Here is a 26,485-nt window from a genome sequence, read left to right as displayed (position 1 = left end):
CATTAGGCAATACTAGGAAGATTGACTCGAATCTAAAAATCGGTACTGTTTATCTGGTGAGCACGAAAAGTAGGTGTGATGAGATAAAGGCGCCAAGAATGTGTGTGCTTGCATCTCTTACTCATATAAAGCAGAAGAGGGTGGGCAAATGTCCTAAGTAGGAGATGGAGATTGCTGAGACCTAACACATGAATGAAAGATGATGGTGTAGGGCAAGACACAATGAATGTGAAAGCAGAAATTTACAGAACTAGCAGAGGGACAAGACGGTCATCAAGAGGGCAAGTGACAGAAAATAGGGATGTGTCTAGACCTTGAAAGATGAAATATAAGTTTCTAGATGTGTGTAGCTGCCCATGTTTCTCTCTTCAAAAATGGGCATGAGAGGAGAAAAAATTTATCTGTTCAGGAGTTCCTAAGTTTGTTTTACTACAGTATGCATGAGTACATCCACAAGGTTACAGAGGAGAGTAGTGTCAAAGGATAGTAGCGTCAAAGGAAAAAACATATTAAAAACACATAAGCATATGCATATAGTATTAGTATAATGTTTTAGACTGTGGGAAGCATGAGGATTGATGCAGGTGGGAAGATGGTTTTGCTGTGTCTAGTTAAATTTTCTACATTAAAGTGCTATTGATTTTCCTAAGTATACAGGATACTGTATATATCCCATCTCTTACCCTTACACAGGTTAATTCTTTTATCCATTTCAAACCCAGTCAATCAATAACAGTGATCAGGTAGGTTGTGAAATTGCCTGGAAAACACATCCACAAAGTAAAGCCAATACAATGGCCTGTCTATGTGACTTAAAGCTTAGCACGGCATTGAAAATCACTAATGGAACACTGTGCAGTTTGTTCATGCTATGAGCAGTCAAGAATCATGCATAATGTAATACTGCATCTGCTAACAGCAGCTCACACAAGCTAATTTAATCTTGTTTTAAACTAGACACAAGGAATTAATCTTTAAAGCTGCTCCCGTGATTCTCTTTGGCCCTTAAAATATTGAGCGTCTTTCCACCTCCCCATTTACAATACTGTAAAGGGATGCATTTCAGTTATCATCGTGAATTTACACTCATCTACATTAGCTGGAAAATGGATGCAACTCCATAATTTATCAGTCTTAAAAAGCACATTGCTGACCCAGCCCAGAAGCTGTGTTTTGTACTGTCACATCTGAAACTGGTATTAAGTCTCAGGCTGTACTGTGGAAGTTAGATTCCCTAAATAATTAATATTAGAAAAGAAATTAATTACTCTGTTTTTTCCTCAAGTTTAGTTTGGCTATATTACCTACATGAACTCTCTTACAGCTATTTCTGGTGTAGAAGTTACCTTTACTATTATTGTTATCCTAATTACTTGTATTACTACAGTGTTATTGTGTTTGGTACTGTGCAAACACTGAAAAAGACAGACTTCACACCAAATAACTTATCACCAAGTATAAAAAAGATACAGTCAGATTGGAGAGTACAAAAGGAAAAAAAAAAGAAAATATATTGATAAGAAAGACAAGAAATAAAATGCTCATATGTAGGAAACCTGACTGTGGCAAGATTTGAAGTTGGGAGCTTGATCATGAATTTTTGGTCCCATAGCCAAAGAAAAATTTTGGTAGAGCTTTGAAAGACAACAATGAATTACCTTTGCAAATGTTCATGACAAACTCCTTGTAAGCATAAGGAAGACTGGCAGAAGGAAAATGCTCATAGGAAAAAGTAACAAGTGGGAGGTGGAGACTGGTCACTCATCACAACTGGTGAGGCATGTGATGTCTTGATATTGAGAGGAGAATGACAGATAATGGGAAAGAGTGAACATGAAAACAAGTATTTTACTATGACTGTGATGGAACTAATGGAAGAAAAACAAGGGAGGAGGGAAAGAAATAGTCTAGGTACATGGGCTTTACGAACGGTATCTAACCATGTGCAAGTGAAGCAATGCCATATTTCAAGCAAAGTTTAGTATGCAATAAGAAACAGGATGATGAGAATCTGGAAAAGAGTTTATGCTGCAGATGGGACGGGACAGACTCTCTTTCAGAAAAGTTTTTCTAAAATAATCAACAAGACCAAGACATGGCCTGGACATCAAATATTGAGCTAAGGGATGGTGACAATAAGTGACAGGACCACCATGTTGGACACTGCAGTCAACAACAGATATGCTGAAAAGAAGGTTTTTTTGTTGTGAACAACTGTCAGCAAAAGTTTAAAGCTCTACTTTAAATATGATACATTGAACATCCATGGAGAGACATTAGATGGTGACAGGCTGGTATTATACTTCAAAGAAGGGAGAAGTAAATCTGTGAGGTTTCTGACTAGGGATAGTTGTCAAGTTTGTATTTGTGGACTATCTCTATATCTCAGAGATAATATACAGAAAGGATGCTGAAGTGTGAGCAAAAGACACACACATGAAGATGAAGAACTAGTGCAACCTCTCTGCTCATTGCATGGGGGTTGGACTAGATGACCTCTAAAGGTCCCTTCCAACCCAAACTGTTCTGTGATTCTATAAGGATGGATTTATTGGAATCAAATTACAAAGTCTGAACTTGATTTAGAGAACATCAGCAGAAAGTAGTTCAACTAATGTAGAGCAGAGACGGTGAAGGAAAACAATCAGTAGAAGTGCTAGAAAAGAGACCAAGAACATTTTTAGATAGACAAAGTTAAATTCTGTTTCTATGATAAAGGGTTAACCAAGTATAGAGATACTTGAGAATGATATGATCAGAATAATAAGTATAAAAAGGTCACCAGATGGGGATGAAGTTAGAGGAAATGGACTGAAATGGAGAATCAAACAACTGTGAGAGAGGAAGAAGAAAATTTTTTTGGAAGGAGAGACACAGAAAGTAGGGAAGGCAAAGAGGTGGTTTCCATTTTTCTTGGGAAGATATGGGCTCCAGCAGGACTTTGAGTAGTGAGCTAGAAGTAATAACATAAAGGTGATCTGTACTGTTGGCATAAGGCCCAAATAAAATGCAGAACAACAAAAAAATACATTATGAAAGCCGTATGCTTTCATTTCTGGTGAAATTTGATATTGATCTGTAGGTAAGCATGCTTACAAGAAGCAAACGTGATGGAATTTGCTTGTTTACTCAGGTCTAGAATGAAGGAAAACACTGTGCTTTTGTGGCATATCAGACTTGTAGGAATAGCAGAGTTAGGTCAATGCCAACCTTCCATCATTTTCAAGTTCAATTTTAGATTCAAGCCAGCCTTCTAAACCCAGTTGGAAGCCTCAGGTTTTATACGGCATCTTAAGGAACACAAATATTCCCTGGATCTTCTGGAAAACTATCAACTGAAGTCCTTTGAAGACTGTTTAAGACTACTTCAGAGGTTGGTGAAGTGTTGCAGTTGGAGCATTCACTAAGGACTGTTCATAAAATACCTCTGCTTAAGCTTTAAATATAAAAAAGCCTCATGAGATTCAAACCTAAGTATCTCCTGCTCTGATTTATAGTAAATGTTTAAGGGGCAAATAAGAAAAAACACAGAGTCTGATAAGGACAATCTTATACAGATCCAACCTAATAATCAGAGAAAGAATTCTCTAAACCCATTCAGACTACTTGTTAATGTGCATTAATAATATTTCTTTAAACAGTTTCTGAATATTTGGCTCTGACCTTAAAAATGTACAATCCAAAGATAGTCAAGTAGTCAGAGAGTAGTGGAAAAAGAATAACAATAATAACATTATACAATTTATACATGTCAACTTGATTAACAATAAGCACAGCAGATCTTTAAAAGGGACTTAAATGTCAACAGGGTGTTATGAATGAAAGAACAGAATAAACATCTATAATGTTACAGAGTATGTGAAAAACTGCATGGAAAACAGAAATCAGGTTTGATTTAAGATTATGAATCCATAAATTCACTTGTACTTCTTACATGTTAAGCCTGTTTCATACAGTACTTACTATTATTTCTAAAGGAAAAAAACCCTAACATCCTGTATGACAATTAGAATTTACTGGTTCCTTGTGTTTCCAGAAAATACTTTGTTGACTCCATTGTCATTTATAATTAATTTTAAACTCCTTTCTGTTTGTTTTAAATGCATCTTAGTAAATAATTTGAGTGATAAAACATCTTTCTGTGTGTATGTATGTGCACACATAAATGATATATAATACACACATCCAAAAAATGTTTATCATGCCTTTTATATCAGATATTTAATGTGATTTTAATACAGGATATTCAGTATAAACAAACACTTGAAAATAACATTTAGCAGAATTTCCTTAAAATTAGACTTGAGGATGTGAATGAAGCCTGAACTGCAGAGCTTCTTCATGGCCATAAAATGAAAGTTTAAGTAAACAATACACTGTTTTTATTAAAACAAAACAAAACAAAAGGTTAAAAAAAAAAAAGGAAAATCATCCCATGCCAAACCCAGTCAAAATGCATTATTAGGGTGTCCAGGAAATTATAGGTTGTGTCCATTAGTCCTTTCAGGGTTAATATTGATGCAGATATTATTTCTATCCATGGTACCATTTATTTGAAATATTATGACTGGGAGTAGCGGCAGCAGTGAATCAAATCAATTGATAGAGCAGTTAGCCCCGCAGTCAAGGCTGTCTTTACACCGTGCAGCGAGCATGAAATATTATGGAGATTGTTCTTTAAAGTGATCACTTTATCATCATTTGTCTGCAGCCCAGGCTATTCCTTCCTGCCTCGCTTCCCTGTTGGGTTAAGCTGTCATAACTCAATCAGCCGTATAATGCTGTTCATAGCACCTCTGTAGCAGGTATTGAACCTGTCAAAGGCCACTGAGGGAATTATACTTATCCATTTTGACAGCCAGCAACACCACTCTGATATTTATGTCAGTTTATATATTTATGATATGTATTTCTTAAATGTAATTAGAAGCCTGTTTGTGTGTGATATATCTGAAGTGCCCAGAGCTGCCCATGATTAAGACATTGATTTCTAACCTTGTGGATTACTGGAGAAGGGAATATGACAAGCTCCATCACTCAGGGGTTGCAGCTAACCTCTTCTGTCTATATAAATCATATGAAATTGTCAGTATTGTTTATCTGTCCAGCAAAGTTGACTATAAAGCAACTGTTATTTTAGTTTGCTAAATAAACTAAAAGACTGTAAAACAAACCATCATGCCTGTCCCTCCAGAGTACTTGTGTTTTGCAGCTGTGTTACTCGGATTAAGGTCACAAAACCAGACCACACTCCGAAAGCCGAGTGAAGATCACCATCCTGTTTGCTATATCGCTTGTTCTCACACATATCTAACGGATACTACTTGGATTTCAGAGTGACAGTTTTTTAGATATCTTATGTTCTAAGCAATAGAAAATATACTGTATTTCAGTTAAAAAGGGAATAAAGACAAATATGAACAAAAGAAAAATAAAGCCCCCCAAAACCCAACTACATCTTTATGCTTATTCATTTAGTTTGTCATGGTTTCAGAAGGAGATTGTTAATACAAAATAGTTACTGTATCAGCATTCTGACTTTTTCCTGTCTTAATATCCCACTGGATTGAGGAGATTATATTCTTCAAACCATTCTTCCTTTCATTGCAGAATTAATGATAAAGCAATTAGTTGTTTTGTTTTGTCTTTTTAAAGTTACTAAAAAACTTAGGTTAGGATTTCTGGGTTCTAACTTGGGCAATTCAGTTTCTCTGACTCACAGGCCATAATCTGTATTGATCTTCATCACTGAAAATTCACACCTTTACTCTTACAGATTAAAAAAAAGATTTTGTTTGTTTGTTTGTTTTTCCTAACTGTACACTCAGGTTTTACCTCCATTTCCCTCAAAACCTGATCTCCTTCTGAAGATATTTGGGGTCAAAAGTTTCAAATTTGGATAGATTTCAAAAAAGCATCTGAATTAGATTATGTTTTGAAAACATAATAGCTCTGATTTTACAATACAGGATTTTAAGGAAATTTCAAAGCATTATTTTAGAGGATCAGAACTTTCCATGTCTTTAGATTCAACAACATAGGTGGACAGTTTAAGCTGTCACCCATGATCAACAGAAATCCCTATGTGAAGATGTCTTGAAGTTTGCTGAGATCAGAGATTAGGGTAAATTGTATGATCCTACTTCTGTTTTTATTTAAACAACAGATGAATGCAAGAAAAACAAGAATCCTGCAAACAATTCTTACAAATAAATGCTAATTTTTGACAGTATAACTACCTATCAGAAAAATTCCCATTGCAACCTTAACATTACATTAACCGCATTTCATTTTGAGATTCAGGTGCTTACGTGAAATACAACCTCAGTGAAACAAAGAAACAGCATTAAAAAGGACTAGAGGATCCATCTGCATCTCTAGACATATATTTGTGACAGATCCCTAGAAAATAATCTAGAAAACATCTCTGTTTTCTCACAGAAGCCAAAAGATACCAAAAGCTATCGTCTGTCACAGAAAAAGCATAAACATTCAAGCTAAACATTCAGATGTCATTGTTCCAACCTTCCCTTAATAAAATCCAAAGACCTCTGTAATCCAAAGATCTATGATGAGAGCTATATGGTTTAATTCATATGCTTCCAATGTAATTCTTCCAGATTGTTTAATTTATAATGAAAATGGAAACATAATTTTGTTTTCTGGGTTACAGCATGGTGTGTCTGTAGCTGATGACTTTTATGTATCTGGATAGGAGCAAATAAAACCCAAAAAGATAAAATAATAATTTTCCTTACCTCTCTGAAATGAGAGGGCTGTGTATATAAATGTATTTTCTTTTGATTAATCACATAAAATATGATAGAAGAACAGAGTAAAATAAGGTGGGTGCACCAAGAAGAGCAAACAAAATTAGTATTATCTAGCAAAAAATTAGTTCTTGAATCTACAGTGCTAAACATTAATTGGAATAAATCTGAAAAGCTTGCCCATACCTTTTGTTTAGCTACATCAGCCCTCTTAGGTAAAGATTCTGCCATTAGAAAATAGCTGTCAGTCAAGACTATAATCTCATAAGTTATATCTGGCTGCATTAGCTTGTGAGACAAATGTTTACACTGCCTATAGTGCTAAATGATACTGACCTCAATGACCATACAGGACAGTACATACAATTACTAACAGCTGCCCCCAAAACATCTCTAGTGTAAAATATCTCTAGTGTAGTTTCCTACAGATTTCATTATGCCAGTTCCACTTTGCAATGCATTTTTAGGAAAAGTAGACGATCTAAGATGTGGTTAGAAGAAAAACCACAAAACTCACTGATAGCAGATTGCAAATGATCTTTCTTACATTCTCATAAGGAAATGACACAAAGAGGGGACCCTTCTGTTACTTTTGATTTAAGAAGACTTTTCCAAAAAGGGTTCCAACTTTTAAGCATTCAGGCTAATTATACTGGTCCTGCAATGTAAAGATAAGAATGCACTGAACTTGAGAGTTATGGATGTTGAAAAACTTTCTTCTTCCTTCCAAAATATTCCACAACGGTTATAAATGCAGCCTTTATACAGCTATTGGAATTAGGATCCTTTTAGTTTTGAATACTGAAAATCTTTAACTGTGTACAGAAACAATTCATAAGGGAGAAAGATGAATTATCTAACATATATAACACAGAATTTTATTTTTAACATGTCTACATCTTGTCTCATAATTTTTGATGACTTTCATTTGACCAGCTATGCAATTAACATTTTCATAGAGAAAGTAAGTGTATAAAAATAACAAATTGTCTCAGCTGGCAATGGCCTGAAAACTAGTGTTAACTAAAAGTACCACCCCTTCTTTAATAACCTTGATCAAGACTCTCATTTTACATCTCCGCAAAGTCAGCTCACTTCCAGCAGCAGAGTGCCCCTTTAACACCACTGGTTAAGAGCTGATGCAGAATACAGAGTCCCCAGCAATGAATGACCCATGTTAATTCCATGCTTTGCATGGAAGATCAGACAATTTCATAGTGTTATGTTATTCAACTGCCATAACTTAGTGTGTTGCTTATAATATTTATGATGCATTTTATATCTTTAAAGCACCGTACAAAGATTATAAATGAATATATGGTTGGAATTACTATTTCCATTCATATGAGGAAAGAGAGGCAATTGAGCCAATGACACAGCTAAGAGAAAAATTCTGATTCCCTGCCCTGAATTTTGCCAAATAGTCCTGATAAAGGGTTTTCTTGGGCAACACCTATAGCCTACTTTCAGACAAGCTGAACTTTATTATGGTGCCTCAACACAGATATTTAGTGCCATCTGAAATACACTTGGGGATCCCATCAGGACCCCAACTGCTGCTACAGAATAGCATAGTCTCATAGCCTGCCCATTTATAGATTTCTTGGATAGCCTAAGACCCCAGACTTTCAAGGGCTCCAGACATCTACAGTCAGGTAACTGAATCACAGTCTCTCTGCCAATATTTTGTGTCACAGTAATAAATTTCTGAATGTGCCGAATATAGCAGTACCGCTTTCATGACAGGCCCAAGCCACTACTAATTAGCCAAACCCTTTGAATCCTAGCTATGTGCAAGAGCAGATGTAAGAAATCTTATTCAAAACTCAGAAAAAATCCCAACTGTACCTTCTGTTTACTACTCATTATCATTTATGGCTTGCAGCATTTTCAGTCCAAAGACCAAATACATTTTGAGTGTTCTTCCTAAATGCAAAGATCTCATTCCAAATTTTTATATAAATCCATTGCAGGAAAATCTAACTAAAAAAAAGTTGCTTTGCACAACTGTGTAAAGGTTTTCATGCTAGAATTGCACCCAAGATTTAGATCTGAACTCAAGAATTCAGATCTGTTATTAGCAAAAATCAGTAGATTACAGATTGAAATGTTGGGAATGGTGGACACAAAGCAAATATGTACCAGCATATGCTTGAAAAGCAGCCTCTATGCCTGGAATATCAAGGTCCAGGAACCAACAAAAAAAGCTCTTGCTGTCTCAAAACAGAAGCCTAGCTGCAAGGGCTGAGAGTCCTCCTTTTTCTGACCCGTACAGAAGGAATGGGGTGAAGGGCAATATCAACTGGGCACAGAAGTGAGTAGGACCTAGCAGGAGGCAGGCACAATTTCTAGGTGAGAGGAGCCAGGAAGGTAGCTTCCAAGTGGCCATCCCCTCATCCTCCACTCTGCCTGACACCTCACTCAGCAGTCTCTTGCACGGGAAGGGTGCACATTAGAAAGCAGATGCGCCTGTACTTCAGTGAAAATCAGGGTTGTTTGTGAGAGGAACTATGAGAAAAAGCATGGTAAAGCAGCTGGGTACAATCTGTATTTGGGAAAGGTGTACAATACAGACAGGCATGGAAGAAAAGACTCAAAACTTTGTGATGCTCATGTCAAACTTTGGCATTTAGGTTACTGACTCACCTGCTCTATCTGAACACTGCACTTTTCCCATGAGAAGATTTCAGTAGGGACTTGCCCATACAGCATACAGAGATTGCAGAACTTCCTCTGTCAGTGGAGAGAGTGAGGGCCCATTACTACCGGAGAACAAGAGGTGTTTCTGCACATCAGTTGTGGGGTTACTCTGGCACGGCGTGCTTCACAGTTGCAGGGTTGCAATGAATAAAATTTTTGGCAAAATAAGAAACTCTGCATTCTACTAATCCCACGCAAATTAATTTTCCATAATGTCTGGCAACTTTTTTTGCATACAATAATCTGTCAATAAAACATGAACACCACTGACATTCTAGTAACATATCATATTATGTATCCACTAATTGATATGTAAATATAAAGAAACACCTATAGAAATATACTTAAGCTGTTACCAATGCCACTTATGCAATATTCATTATTATTTTAATGCCATTTATAACTGTGTACTACTACTTTCATCCCCTTTTAGCATACCCCATTCCTACAGCTCTTTATGAATAAGTGGCTTACTCTAATGGCACTCTTTTTTTTGCCACTATGAGGATATTTTTATTCAGAAAATAAATCAGTGAAATGCTTATATTGATATGTTGATGACCTAGATGGGTGTTTTAAGATCTGCCTAACTCAGCCCACACTGAAAAAGGAAAAGGAACCACATGCAAAATTTTAATCTGCATTCAGATTTTGAACTCCCAAACCTTGGAGTTCTTTGGCTCAGTTTTCTCACTAATGCACAGAGCACAGCATGATGACTCAGATTTCTGATTCTGCTACAGATCTGCTGGGTGGACTTGAGCAAGGTTCTGAATCTGGATAGAATGGTAATGATAAAAATAATGCTTGCAAAACATTCACAGATCTCCCTGTGAAAAGAAAACAGCACTATTGTGATCTGGTTTTAGTGTAAACTAGGATATGTCGTATAACAAATGATCTTTCATTACATCCAATTTCTTTAATAATAAAGTGACTTATCCAGTTTGTCTCCAACAACCTGGTGTAGGCATGTGAGACAGAATGGGGGGCAGGGAGAGAAGAGAGAGTTTGGACTGGTACTTTGGGGCAACCGAAGTTATCACTGGCAATAAAAGATTTGAGCCATACTTACTAGACCTACTTTCAATAAACAGTCACTGCAGTGCACCTCCACTGGCACTGTACATTAGAGTCAAAATTTTAAAATAAATTCAGCTGCTGCTCGTTAGGGCTCTCAGAATAAGAGCTACTGACATCCTCATCTTTAGCATGAACATGGACCTGCAGTACCTAACCATAAATGATACCAGAAACAAAGACAGTTGTATCTGCTAAATTGCTGCAGCTTGTCTTTGCCAGCTTTTCCTCCCACATTCCAGGGGATGGAAAGTGTACACAGTTATGTAAAATCATTCTGACACATCTGAATTCATTCTTGCCATGCCATTTGTTTTACACAGCACAAACAACAATCAGCCAATGAAATGGTAAAACGGGAGATATAATTCATCATGACCATCTTAAAAACTCTGTTCACAACCTTCCTGCTCTACCCTACACAGATTCTTAAGTGCCTCTCAAATTAAAAGTATTATGTTTCACAAACTCTGATGCTGCAGTGACATGGTATTCAGAAGTACACAGAGTAACTGTCCAAGATTGGTAACAGACACAGGGACTCCCTCTCATGACAATACGATGTGTGGCTTTCATAGCTTACTTAGAACTCTAACCCTGCAGAAGCAACTGCAGAAAGTAGGTGAAACATTAGAACTATTTCTATTATTACTAAAAGCAGCAGATTCCTGAACACCAGTCTACCATTTCAAAAAGGGTTGCTACAAGAGAGAGAGGGGAGTAAAAAGAACAAATTCAGGTTTTTTTTGCTGAGGCTCTGGGATTCACTCCTATATTGGTCTGTCTTCCAGTCTGCTGATCTCTGAGCTGCTCTGCCTCCCAACTGTGTCTGGTATCAGGAGGGCCAGGGTGGCTGAGAGATCAATGGAGCAGCTGAGGGAGCCAGCTGGCAGGGGAAAGGAACAATGGATTGTGAGGGATAAAGAAATAAAGAGGAAAAGAAAAAAGATTTGTTGAATTAAACAGTAATGAGAAAGAGACAGAGGAACTCACTAGCCCTTTTAGAAGGGCCATGTTAAGTCCTCCACAAAACCCCGGACCCTCTGGAGCATTCTAATCAGTTTAATGATGCAGATGCCCCTTCCACCCCCTACATGAGCTGAGCTGTTCTTCTGTCTCTCTATCAAAGGATGACTTTTTTAACAATGATATAATTCCCAATGCATAAATTTCCAGAGTCAAGGCAGCACTGATCTGCTGAGATGATAATGGCCACAAAATACATACTGCTCTACTACAGAGCAGTCTGACATGATCCTCAATTTGGGATAAAGAATCTCAGATGTCTTAAGGAGAGGTGAAGTTTGCAGAGAAGAGGAACACATCTTACTAGACCAACTACTGTATTTGGGGAAAAAACTGATAAGCCTTCAGGCATGTAAGAATATGTATACACCAGAAGCAGAAGCAGCAAACTTGAAAATAGACTGGCAATAATTTCTGTGATTTAACTTAATTATGTTAATCTATCAGGCAATTTGAGAGAAATGGCTTGTTAGAATCTGCAGAGGGGGATGTCAACAAGGAAGAGACCAGTAAGGGAATTGGGATCTGTTGGACAGAGAGAAGAGAGATACAATCATAGTTATGGAAGGCTAAGGAAGAAGAAAACGATGAATTATGCAGAAAATGCTGATGCATCAGAATATACTAATACACATTTAACATTCTAAATACTGAGTATGACTCCAATTATGCCTGTTGGGTAGTTGATATGAGAGATGAACATTCACATGCCCATATTTACATCCTGCAGTTGGCTAGCTTGAATACAGACAACTTTCAACATGTACAACCCTTCTGGGAAGGGAACAGAGACATGGGCATTCAAGCCTGACAAAAATGCAGTGGCTCTACCCTCATCTATTGATGATTCACAGCCTGAAAGTACAGCTTGGATACCTAATGGCCTTGTAAAACTGTAGTTCTACGGTTCTGCAGCTGTAACAATGCAGTTGCTAGTTACTTGGGTATATAACCCACATCCGCTAGTCAGATGAACGATCCTTGCTGCCAAAGAGCAATCACAAGAATCCCTTGAGTTCTCCCTAATATTGGTACTTGTAGCAGAGGTGAGTAATATGAGGAACAAAGGCTTCTTATGCTGGCACATGCATCTGTTCTTGCATTCCCTTTACACTAACAAAAGGAAAGGAAATCAACCATCTTATCACAGGCATCTGCTGAGGGGCAGCATCTGAGTAGCAGAAAAGTTTTAAAAAATTGGAACCATCAAAATTTCAGTTACTCCATTCGTATCATTGCTAGAAATCTGATGAACTGACAGCTTAGATCACTGCAGGCAAGAAAAAGAAGAGCCTCAATGAGAAATACCTTTCTAGAATAAACTGGGATGGAAGCACTGAGACAGGGAAGAGGAGACAGAGTTTATTACCACTAAAACCTCTGTTGGAAAAGCAAAGTGCAGGTAGGAGAGATAGTGTTCATTACTGGAAAAGACAGTTGGACTAAAAAGAACACAAACTTTATTTCTGTGATTTACAGTTAATTATTTTGTTTAAGAAAGCCTGATATGGATGGGGACAGCCATGTTAAAACTACTAGATGGTATTGTCACCAGGGGTTTTATACAGCTGATCAGTCAACGTATCTCCAAACAATCAAAGCAAACACATTTTCAAAATACATGCATTAGTAGTATAAAGTATAATACGTAAGGAATATGAAGTAAGAACAAATGGAAGCAGAATTTAAATGAAGGAGTTGTAGATTTGGTATGAGATGTGAGATGACAGGCATTCCTACCAATATGCATAACACAGTTGAAAAAGCACGGCAGGCTGCTTAAGGCTCTCCACTGCTGAAGAGAATAATATGGTAAATATCCTCCACATAAACATATATAACCCAAAAAGAAAAACAAATCTCTAATAGCATACAGCACATGTGAAGGAAACACCTTTATTCATCTACACTGTTTCAAAGAATACTAAAGGAACAGAAAACATCCAGATTCCTATAAAGCTTACATAATTGGAACTGGATATGCTCTTTTCTTCCTTATAAATTATAAGCAAAGCTTATCAAAATGGTCACAAAAATGTCTACATTTACATTTAATACATTTAATATATTATCTACTTGTTCACAAATGCAGTAAAACTGACTTTCTTCTTCCTTGAGTTGCACTAGTGTTTATCTCCATTGCTCTTGCATCTCAAGATGTGTTTAATATTCTGGCAGAATACAATCTCAATTGTCTCAGGATGCATGGTGGTGGAAATCCACATGGAGAACATGAACACATAGGGATTCAGACTTGGATGCAAACAGAAAGATGAAGATGAGTCATTCCCTTTGGCCACGGGTTTGCAATTTTTTATATAGAACCAAAAAAGTATTTCACAGTCCATTGTCCTAGACAGCACTTTTCCCAGATTTTCAATGCTTCCTTTCTAGAGGCTCATCAGCGACCTATGGGCCACAGTTTGACCTGTTTCACTGACCTAGTTCATCCCTATGCTTCAAGAGCATTCCTGTACATGTTGGTGATAGGATACCACAGTGGGGGCAAGAAAAAAGCAAATCCCCATCTCCAGGCAAGGAAGTACAGTATCCACTGATGGACAAGGATGACAAGTCAAAATGGCTAAATCAGACCTAGTTGAACTGCCCTTCTAAGTTTATTGCTTTGGGTAATTCAGGAAGTGGTGGCCTCAGGCTAAGGCCAGCAAAGGATAGCTGGAGAACAGCTCCCTTCCTTCAACATTAGTCCAACCAACAGGAATTTAAGCACCATTGCCATGGTATTGCCACATTAAAAAACACATTTAAAAATCCTAATAAAATACTTTCCATGGGCTCAAGTTGTTTAGCCCACGTGTCTTTTGATCTTTACATGAGAATTATAGATGCAAACATACAAATATCACTACCCTTCCAACACTTTTTTGGAGGCCTTTATGACACAGAACCCTGGAAACTTTACTTCAAGGGCTCACAAGCTATTTAAAAGGATATTGCTACACATGACACCTGGATTCTTATCTGCCTTCTTATTATTCAGCTAATTTACCTAATACTACAGTGAAAGCATTGCTTTGTTGAAGAAAATACCACATGAATATCATCCAGCTTTCTCCACCAGGTAAGACAGACATGGAGAGAGAAATCTTCTTCTCTGTCTGCCACCAAAATACCTTTAATTTGACATCTGTGCCTCAGCTTCCCTATCTGCAAAGGGTGAAGGCGTATTTGTTTCTCAGATTTTCCATCTGACAGCAGGAAATATGTAGCAGATTCAGCTCAGTTTAATTTTACATTTTTGGGTTCATTTGATCTCAAAGCTCAAAAATATGCAAAGCCACATGACATTTAATTTGGAATATGGTGTATAAAAGAAAGACTGCACAATACTCAATGGCAAAGTGATGCCAAGCAATTGTTTGTAATGAAGAAATAATAATGGTACACTACAGCTTTGTTCAATCTGAAAACAACAAAGAATGGCCATCAGCTTGCAAAACGGTGCTACAAGAAAAGTCAGTCTAATTTGCTAGGTCAGAAGAATTGGGTGATTTTGAAACTCCTGCCTCCCTTGGTACCTAAGGAAAGAGATTAGAATGGAAAAAACCTGCAAAACACTGGCTGAAATATATGAGACCTCAGAACAGCACAAACTTCATTAATGAAAAAATCTGGATCTTCACTATTCTCTTCTGGGAGAATTAATCAGATGTTGCAGTTTCAGATTTATAGATTGCTGTGAAAATGGGTAATCTGAGGGGAAAGCCTCATAAAAACTTAACAGCAACGCGGAGATAATCTGTGGGCTCACAGTGGCCATGTCAGGGCTAATTGAAATGTTTAAGAGCAGCACAGCCTCCAGGCTCCCTGTGATACATGCTGAAGACACGAATATAGACCATCTCTTTGTCTTGACTGGGCATATTTTATCACTCTGTATCATGAGACTGTCACCCCAGACTTCTAATTGCTCAAACCTTTAGACACAGGGCACCTAATAATTGCAGCACCATGGCCAGCCTAATAATAAAGATAATTTACAGTTCAAAAGCAAAGGGTAATTTGTAATATGAATGGCTTTTTGTGTCCCTAAGCTCATTTCAGGACATCAGGATCCATGCAGCAATAGCTAAAGCCTTTCGCCTGAGTGTGTGACTTACTGCTCTGGTTTATTTAGCCATTTTGTTCCAGAGAAACACAGAAGCCAGTGGATTTAGGGGAAATCGATGGCGTGTTCAGCACCAAGCAGATTCAGAATTGTATCTTTATGAATTCCTCTTGTACAAGGATATCTCCTGCGCAAATACCAAAGATTTTAACTTTGTAGTGTTACTGAAGTGTACAAGACCAAATGGAAGCTTAAAACTCATTCATAATTAGAGCAGTATCAAAGTCAGAGTGATTGGTGTATTATATTTATGCAGAAAACAGGAGCTAGTGAAAGCAAAGCTAGTAACTTCTTGGAAGGAGAGGACCAAGGATTCTTGTCTTTATCAACACCATGAAGAAACTTAAATGCCTGAGGAAAAATTTTCTCTTTGTAGGTGCACACTCCAAACAACTTCTCCCACAAGCAGGTCCCTTCTAAGCAGTCTCCCCATGATGCTCTGTCCCTTCCAATGGGCTGTGGGGCAGACTCATGAAGACTCACAAGTCAGTGTCCTGCTCTTCCTGTGGAAGAATTTTCTCTTCCACAGCACCAGGCTCCTATTATATAACTATGTTTTGTCTTTGCTTTTTTATAGTTCTCTTAGTTTTACACCCACGCCACAGCCTTAGACCACTCCTGACTTTGCCTTGCCACCCACATTGCAAGCATTACAAGAACAAAGCCTCTGTTACTGTAAAGCTTTAAGACATGACAGTTTTAAAGAAAGTCACAGCGCACTCTGTGTAGGAGAAGGATCTCTTTACTCCTCAGTGAGAGTTTGGTTTTGGAAAAGACAGAGAGCAATTAGGATGCACGTGTTTTCCTCACAGTGGCACAGCTCTGGACCTGATAACCAAAGGCACAAGAAGTCTGTCTCATCAACTGTTTTAGTCTCTCATAACTTTCTTGCCATTTGCTTGGCATGTCTGATTGCTCTGAATTTATCAAATACACCCTTTCATCTTGCAATAGTAAATGGGTCTTAAAAATCTTGTTGACAATCTTACCACCAAGCCCATGTGCAATTTAAACTATTAAAAAAAAAGGAAAAAAGAAAAAAAAAAGGGAGAGTCCAAGAAAGAAATAAAATGCTAACAGGGACCTTCCAAATGTGGTCACACTGACAGGATGGCACTGGAATCTGGGTTTGTTTTAAGCCTACATTGTTTAAAAGCAGCAGGGGACCAAAATGATGATGGCATCATACTGGCTGAAGGGAGGAACCTGAATTGAACTCTCAAGCCAAATTCTAATCTCAGATTTCAGTTTCTGTATTCTTCATTAAGAAATTCCCATGGACATCCATGGGACTCCAGCATGAAGATGGCTATGTGAGCATAGCGTGAGGACCAAAATCTGCTGTATGGGCACCACACATGGAAACACTATCCACAATTTTTCTCACCAGACGTCAAACATCTTGAGAGCACGAGTAAAGGAAAGCAACATTCATAAAATCAAAACCACGATTAATTAAATATTTAGTTTTCTAATCAAGTCAAGTTGTGTGTAAGCCCTTAAACAGCATTTACAAGCATTTGATTTGTTTTCTCCATTGACTATGTAAGAGTACTCTTGGGCTCACAAATCAGAAATTCTTGTTTGATTTGTTTTAACATGTTTGCCATGTCAGGTGGTTTTTCCATATTCCTTGCTGTTCCTTTAGAATCTTGTAAACCTGGTCAATTTATTGAAATGTCAGCTTTTATAAAAATTCCTATACAGCAAAGCCTCTAACTTAACACATGCTATAATTACAGCATAGATATTTATGGAAAGTAACTAAAAGTGGGATAGCCCTTCTTACTCACGTTAAGAAATATCCTACTCCTTAAGTCAACATTTTTGTTTCCGTTAATTTACTTTTGGAAATCACTATGGAAAATGTAGTAGCAGTTGCAGAATCTGTCCAAAATCTTACTGCTTTTAAAATTAAGTCTCAATCTTTAAAATGGGCATTTAAATATCTCTGGGACTGAACTTTTTCTGTTGTGTTACTGAAAATTCTGCTTTGCCAAAATGGGGGTGGTTAGCTTTAAGGTCACAGAGACAGAAATAAATACGGCCATATTTTTTTCAGATGGAAACTAAAAAAAAAAATAAAAAAGCTCAAAACAAAACCTCCAAAACCTCTAGAAAAAGGCCACATCTTCCTAGAATTGGAGAGAGCTTTAAATTAATCTCATCATCATTTGGTATTTTGCCAAAATGAAAAAATAATCAATATTCTTTTATTTGGCAAGGGCTGCAGACTCTTGGAAAAATGACAACTGAAAATAAAACAGTGAGCAAAACATGAACAGAGAAATGCAATCCCAGAGAGCATTCAGAAACAAGAAGCAGAAGTAAACATTGCAAGAAAAAAAAAAAGAAAAACCCAAGTGTTTATATTAGCAAGTTTAAGCAACATTTGAGTCCTTACTACTGTCACAGCATAGCTATTTGATATGTGCAGTTTCGGCATGGAACAATTTGCCTGGCATAGGAAAGTACTGAACTCTGTGCCTATGCTGGAACAAGAGATTTGTTTTAAAGATACCCTGGCTCAGTCGAGATAAAGATCAACTAGCATTTCATCTGAGTTAGTCCGCAATAGAATACACATTGCCCTGTTTGACTCTCCTGTACCAGGACCATAGATCAGTTACTATGTCCCCTTCTCCCCCTCCCATCTCTGCCTGTAAATATTTGTGTTTGGAAAGACAGGTTGAAAGTGATTTGCTTACACAGCAATGTAAAAAATTCCCAATTCTCTATGGACAATAAGATAGCTTGGGAATACACCAAACTTCCTTTTATTCACATCATTGTTATTGACACTTTGAAACTGAAAAAGAACAAAAAAAATCAGCTATCAATATGAAATATCTAGAGCAAAGCTCTAGGCAAAGGATGTTTTTTGTTTAAAAATTAGGGGCTTTCCTGAGACATGACTGGATTTCAAGTCAAACCAAGCTACTAAACAAAATCTTTTCTTCTTGCCAGCAGACTCTCACAAATGACAATATATGGAAACTGGTAATTGCCCTATATTTTGGCTTGTAATGGAAATCCAGGTAATGCAAACACTCTCCAATGGTTAACATTTATTCTTTCTCTTTGTTTTGCCAAATATGGATATAATTTAAATTAAACAGGACAAATCGAAGCCTCTTATTCTAAAGAATTTGTGCAGTCACTAAAAAAAAAGGAAAAGAGAGCAACAAAACTCAAAAACCACCACAACAGAATACCAAACCAACCTAAAAGGAGGAAAAAAGAGCAGTAAGTCCAGAATCCATATTAGTCGTTATGTACAAGATAAACATGAATACTTTGAAAACAGCAGTTGAAATTGCTGATCTAAACATTAGCAATATTTTGTACTATATAAAACCAAATGGGCTTTTTTTGTGAAAAGAAATCTGTCTTTTTCCTATTGGGAAAGTGAATATGCTGGACATTGGAATTAATAACTGCAGAAGAGAAGTGATCCTGTCTCTTTGAGGACAAAGCATATAAATCCTCTACACTACCTTCAGGAGTACATTATATGCAGATAGATAGACAGATAGATATAAATATTTACACAAACATCCACTGCATCTTTGGTGGAGACTGAAAAGGGCTTTCTTATAGGCCTTTGCACATGCTCTGAGGAAGCACACCAAATGCTTTTGAAAATTTTGACACCTCAGAGGACAAAAATATTTTGTTAAAAGGCCATTAGGGCTTAAGAATAAAATCCAAGGGATGCCACAGTTTAGAGAATAATTAGGGCTTCACTCTTTTGCTGTAATTATTAGGATGTACTACAGAAATTTTACCTGGTTACCTATTCATGTCACAAATGAGCATAGAATATATTTCCTTTCAAAACCACAATTCTTTTAAAACACCTGGTCAGGTACTACAGAAACCTCCAGGAGAACATATTCCTCCAACCAGAGACGTTCATCACCAAGATCTATGCAGTTTCTTCTAAGTAAAAGAGCACTGGTCTTTATTTCTAAAGTGTAGGTGCATATTTATGGGCCAAACTTGTGACAGCAGTCACAAGTCACAACATCATAAAAAGGACACCGAACAAGAGCACAAAGAACTGTCATATGAAAGGGAAAGCCATCAGATATGGAGACTTCATTTGTTCACCCATCAAGCACGATGCCTCCTGTGGCTTCTAACTCCAGCTACAGGAGGCACTGTGCTCGCAGGCTCTCATCCTGGTGGGAGACTTCAACGACCTCAACATCTGCTGAAAAAGTAGCATTGCGAGCTATAGGCAATCCAGGAGACTCCTGGAATGTACTGAGGATAACTTCTTTAGCCAGGTAATAGACAGCCCTACCTGAGGGGATGTGATACCAGACCTGTTCGTCACCAACGCAAGTGAAATAATCAGTGACATCAAGTTTGGAGGCAACCTGGGCTGCAGTTATCATGCACTGGTGGAGTTCACAGTCCTGATGTATATGGGTCAGACAAAGAAAAAAGTCAGGACCCTGAATTTTAGAAAAGCAAAATTTCAGCTCTTCAACGAGTTAGTCAATAGGACCCCCTGGGAAACAGCCCTCAGGGACAAGGGAGGAGAACAGATCTCTCAGACCTTTAAGGATGTTTTCCACAGAGCACAAGAGCTGTCAATACCTAGGTGTAAGAGATCAGGAAAGGAAGGCAAGAGACCAGCATGAATGAGTCAAGACCTACTGGTCAAACTAAAGGGCAAGAAAGAAATGCACAGGCAGTTGAAGCAGGGACAGGTATCCTGGAAAGAGTATATGGTCACTGCCCAGTTGGGCACCCCAGTAGTATGGGGTCAAGAAGGCCAAAGCGCAGCTGGAGCTGAACTTGGCAAGGGATGCAAAGCATAGTAAGAAAGGCTTCTACAGGTATATCAGCCAGAAAAGGAAGGTCAAAGAAACCATACCTGCCCTGATGAACACAACTGCCAAACTGGTAAAAACAAATGAGGAGAAGGCTGAGGTACTCAATGTTTTTGCGTCAGTCTTCACTGGCAACCTCTCTTCCCACATCTCTCGAGTGGATGGACCACAAGGCAGGGATGGGGGGAGCAAAATTCCTCCCACTGTGGACAATCAGGTTTGTGACCACCTGAGGAACCTGGATATACACAAGTCCGTGGGACCTGATGAGATGCATCCCAGAGTCCTGAGGGAATTGGCTGATGTAGCTGCCAAGCCACTCTTCATGATATTTGAAAAGTCATGGCAGCCAGGTGAAGTCCCTGGGGACTGGGAAAAGGAAACCTTGTGCCCATCTTTAAAAAGGGTAGAAAGGAGGACCTGGGGAGCTACCGTCCTGTCAGCCTCACCTCTGTGCCAGGGAAGATCGTGGAACAGATCCTCCTAGAAGCTATGCTAAGGCACATGGAGGACAGGGAGGTGATCCAAGGCAGCCAGCCATGGCTTCACCAAGGGCAAGTCCTGCCTGACCAACCTAGTGGCCTTCTATGATGGAGTGACTACATCAGTGGACAACGGAAGAGCTGTCTGGACTTCTGTAAGGCCTTTGGCATGGTCCCCCACAGCATCCTTCTCTCTAGATTGGAGAGATACAGACTTGATGGGTGGACTGTTTGGTGGATAAGGAACTGGCTGGATGGCCACATCCAGAGGGTAGTGGTCAATGGCTCAAAGTCCAGATGGAGACCAGTGACAATTGGTATTACTCAGGTGTCTGTATTGGGACCAGTACTGTTTAATATCTACATCAATGACAGACAGTGGGATCGAATGCACCCCCAGCAAGTTTGCAGATGACACCAAGCAGAGCGGTGCAGTTGACACACCAGAAGGATGGAATGTCATCCAGAGAGACCTAGACAAGCTGGAAAGGTGGGCCTATGAGGACCTCATGAGGTTCAACAAGGCCAAGTGCAGGGTTCTGCACCTCGGTCAGGCTGGGGGATGAAGAGATTGAGAGCAGCCCTGCAGAGAAGGACTTGGGAGTACTGGTGGATGAAAAGCTGGGCATGAGCCAACAATGTGGGCTTGCAGCCCAGAAGGCCAAGCATATCCTGGGCTGCATCAAAAGCAGCATGGCCAGCAGGCTGAGGGAGGTGATTCTGCCCCTCTACTCCTGCCTGGTGTGACCCCACCTGGAGTACGGCATTCAGCTCTGGAGCCCTCAGCACAAGAAGGACGTGGACTTGTTGGACCAGGTTGAGGAGGGCCACAAAGAATCAGAGGGCTGGAGCTCCTCTCCTATGAGAAAGGCTGAGAGAGTTGGTGTTATTCAGCCTGGAGAAGGGAAGGCTCCAGGGACACCTTATTGCAGTTTTCCAGTACTTAAAGGGGGACTACAGGAAAGATGGGACAAACTTTTTAGCAGGGCCTGTTGTGACAGGACAAAGGGTAAAGGTTTTAAACTAAAGGAGGGTAGATTTAGACTGGATATAAGGAAAACATTTTTTAAAATGAGGGTGGTGAAACACTGGAACAGGTTGCCCTGGGAGGTGGTAGATGCCCCATCCCTGGAAACATTCAAGGTCAGTTTCGACAGGGCTCTGAGCAACCAGATCTAGTTGTCCTTGCCATCCCTGCTGTGCTGGTTTTGGCAGAGAAGGGGTTAATTCTCTTCACTCTAGTGCCTGTGGTGGTCAGGGACCTTTCCAGCTTCCCGGGTGTGCCACGGCCAGGGCAGCTGACCCTGACTGGCCAATGGGATGTTCATTCCATACCATGTGACACCAGTATATTAATGGGGGCAGTTGTGGCTTGGAGGCAGGTGGTGAGTGGCTGTGTTGTGTGTGTTTTTTTTTGGTGGTTCATTCCCCTTCCCTGGGTTTTGCACCTTTCATTGTTTTCCTTTCCATTGTATTTTGGCTGTTGTTTTATTTTAATTATTAAACTGTTCTTATCTCAAGCCACAAGCTTTACCCTTTTGATTCTCTCCCCTGTCCCACCAGTGGGGGAGTGAGCAAGCGACTGTGTGGGGCTGAGTTGCTGGCTAAACCACACCACCTGCTCATTGCAGAGGGGTTGGACTAGATGACCTTTAAATGTCCCTTCCAACCCAAAGTATTCTGATTCTATGATTCTAAGATCAAATATTACAGAAAAGTTATATAGCATAGGCTCTATGTGTATCAACACATACTACTGTACTGTGGTGCAGAAGTACAAAACTGAGTGCAAATCTGTTTGCAGATACTCTTAATGGCTGCTTTTGCTGAATGTTGAACTATTGAGAAAGTTATAAATATATCATTGCAGATTAACTGGTAGGCAGAGTGCATAAAAGGTATTCAAAGGTATCTGATGAATGGTTCTACTATTTTATCACAGCAATTTTCTTTTATTTTACATATATTAGAATCAAATTGTGAAATCTGTGAAGTGCTTTGGGATTTATTTCAACATGAGGAAACTAAAGCAAAACATGGAGTTGTAGCATCTTTATCAAACAACCCTTTTTGGATTATTTTTATATCTATTCCCACATCAGTTTGTTCCTATTCTTTGTCTTATTTTTCTGGCGTCTCAGTTTTAAGAGGATGATTGGTTAATTTCTGAGAGAGAGAAGTACAAGAAACAGCTGGAAAGACAGATGTTATCTATGTTACCTATTTTTTTTTCTGAAGAAAAATAAAACAAGATGGTAATTTCCACTGAATATTTTTTTAAAGTTAATTACAGCTGTGACCATGTGATCAGCATCTACTGTCTTTGGCCCTTCAGCCAAGCACATCTGGTAAAAATATTTCAGAGGTGTGGGGAGACAGGGGGCAGTTTGTGTGGAGATTATATTTTATTTTAGCATGCATAATAGTTTGGGTTTTGATGGAATTTTTAAAAAAGATTTGTGGGCAGATGATAGATGGGAAGAACACTGAAAATAATGAGAACAGGGTAGGCATAAATAAGACTGAAATGACAGAGCAAACATAGAAGTAAAATTTTAAGGGACTGATTTAAAATTATTATGAGTTTTAACACAGAGTTACTATTGAAATAAAAATATATGTATGGACAGATTCCCTTGAAAATGTTTATGTTACACTGAGATAAAGCAACAGGAAGTGGGCAACAGAAAATTATTTAATATCTAGATAGAAATGCTGTTATAATGTGTCACCTAAATAGTAAATACTACTGGCAAATAAAATATAGGTAAAAGTTACTATGAATATTTACTATGCATTAATGAAAGACATCGGATCTACAGAACAAGGTCAAGTTTTGCACTTTACTGTCTAAAGCTACCTACATCATATGCAATTCAATATTCAGCTTTTCTTACAACTACACTAAATGAATCAAGTCCCCCTGACTTGCACCCGCAACTGGGCTAAACTGTCCACTCACATGACCCCTTCTCAGTACATCTATCAGATACAACTGGTTGGGAGACTGTCCTGTACCTGCACCTTTGGAGACATAACTTTGCTCTGGAGAAGCTCCTCTGATCTCTGCTGTTTGCAGAACTGGTGACTACATGAGTCCCCATTGGTGCTTAACATTAGGCATTAAAATCTAGGCTTTGATTTATGCTTATTAGAAAACCATTGTTTCAAAGTCTAACTTTATTCTGCTAAGGAATAGGAATTTTCAGGTTTTGTTAGTGGGTGAGAATGTAAAAGAATACACTTTCTACTCTTTCCACAAGCTAGGAGGCATGACGTTAAAGTGCATGAATACAGAAAAAATGCTCTATGTTGATAAATACCTTCTAATGACTGTCTGCTCACTGCTAATCAAAGAACTGAGGTGCTCTTATGTGCATGGGATTTATGCAATTCCCTCTTCACAAGTTCTCCTTCATTATCTGATACATAAAACTCTAATAAGAGATCTTTTAAAGGGCTGAATCTATGACTCAAATCTGGGCTGTGGCTCATTGCTTTGAAAGTGATCAATGAAAAAAAAAAAACATCCGGAGCTGGGGCGTCAGTCATTCATTGTATTAGAACAAGTAGTTTCAGGCTACTTTGCCACAGTTAATTTTTACATCTGTCTATTATTGCAGAAAAAAATATGATTCTCCAGCTGCTGATAGGCTGGTTTTAAGCAATGCAATTTAGTGCAATTATCTGAAAATGAACAATCTGCTCTGTCGATTAAACATTATTTAGGTTACATTTTTCATACATCACAAAACCAGGCTTCAGGGCTTCTTTTGTGAAAACTGACATTCCATTGCTACTGTCTCTGTAAAAAACCGCAAACAAATGGATCACACAAAGCTAGCCTTAAAAGGATTATAATCTCTCCCCTCTCTAGAAGGTATACAGGAATTACTGTTCACCTGTATAACAGCATTCAGTGACAACAGATAGTTATTGTTCCTTTCATTCTTTACAGGACCAGAGAGAAGCACAGAAGCATGATTTAAAATATTAGCAGAAGAGAAGTTCTATCAGGGAACCTCTTTCAAATTATGTATGATTGCAGACACTCAAACACTTTATATTTGACTTTGTTTTGGTAAAATATCAAACAGCATGATGTTGCTAAAGGTGAATTTGAATATTACGGAACTGTTCCTATTGACAGCCACACCTCACTGTTCTGCCTCCAGCTATGTGAATTACCAATTTCCCCCTTTAGTTGCTGGTCAACAAGAAATGAAAACCACTTCTGTTTTCTTGGCAAAATTAAAAATAATAAACTTTTAAAAAATCAGATATATGAAATAATTAACTCATGGTTTTTATGTTAACAGATAGTAATTTAAAAATTAAAATTTGCTTCTTTTTTTTTTGTTGTTTCATAACTCTTGTTTTCAAATAAAAATGTGACATTTATTTTTTCAGACCCTGCAGAAATTACAAGTTTCATTTGTGCTTTTGGGTTTTTGGGGGTTTTGGTTTTTTTTTTGTTGTTGTTGTTGTTGGTTTGGTTTGGTTTAGTTTGTTTTGGTTTTGGGTGGGGTTTTTTAGGTGTTGATTTTTGGGTTGGTTTTTTTTTTTGTTCAACCTTCTAAAGCTTTGCATGGCACCTCAATATTGAAGTTGAGGCAAATTTTCAAATATTTAGTCCACCAAAACCAGTTGTGGTCAATCAAGTATTCCTCTGAATTACTTCACATAGTTCTACTCATGCCATACAGTATATCCTCAGCTTCTATGCTTAAATTTTCCACTGTTAGACTATATTTCAGAGATCAATTCCAATTTTGCAGATTACCACTCTTAAATGTCCAAGGTACTGTTTAGGAACCAGGGTATATATATGCCATTTTGTCAGACTAGACACATTGTTCCTTTCAATGGGAATAACATCTGCTATTTTAACTCATGTCTTCTAGGGCTTGTGATTGTATTATATGCAAGTCCAGGAAATACTTCATAAAAGCACCATCTCTTCCAACCAAAGGGTACACTGAGGGTACAGTGAGGCCAGAAAAAATGCTGTAGTAAATGGAATGACCAAGATGACAATTGTATACTTTTTATATGAAGCTTAGCAGTAGCAATTGTCTCAAACTCCTGTAAAATAGGGTTACAGTCAGGAGTCTTGTTTGGAGTATGACCAGTGACAAGTGATATTTTCAGAATTCAAAAAAACACTGTGTTCTAAAATGTTAATACATTTCAGAGATGAGGTGGTTTTATCAAAGCAAACTGAGGCAAGCAGAAATAAAGGGGTTCAGACTGAACCTGCCCTGAAGGGCAAAGAATATATAAGCAAAACTTGCATCTTCAGAAAACCAGCATTCAAACATGGACAGGACTGTCAATCTACAAATAATGTTACTAGTATGTATGTGAAACAGAAGTTGTACCTCCATGTACATTTAGAGAATCACAGGTGAAATTTATACTTTGCTAGAGCCTACAGTCCCAGGGCAGGTCAGC

General features: G+C 38.3%; 1 long non-coding RNA gene across 1 annotated transcript in view; it reads right to left on the bottom strand.

Annotated features, from left to right (window-relative positions):
* Positions 1 to 26,485, bottom strand: part of LOC135314775 (uncharacterized) — a 130,944-nt gene that overhangs the window by 16,739 nt on the left and 87,720 nt on the right. The window lies entirely within an intron of this gene.

This window comes from Phalacrocorax carbo, chromosome 8, assembly GCF_963921805.1.
Source record: "Phalacrocorax carbo chromosome 8, bPhaCar2.1, whole genome shotgun sequence".
Classification (NCBI taxonomy): Eukaryota; Metazoa; Chordata; class Aves; order Suliformes; family Phalacrocoracidae; genus Phalacrocorax; species Phalacrocorax carbo.
Note: the sequence above shows the minus strand (reverse complement) of the source record. Positions and strands in the feature narration are given on the sequence as shown.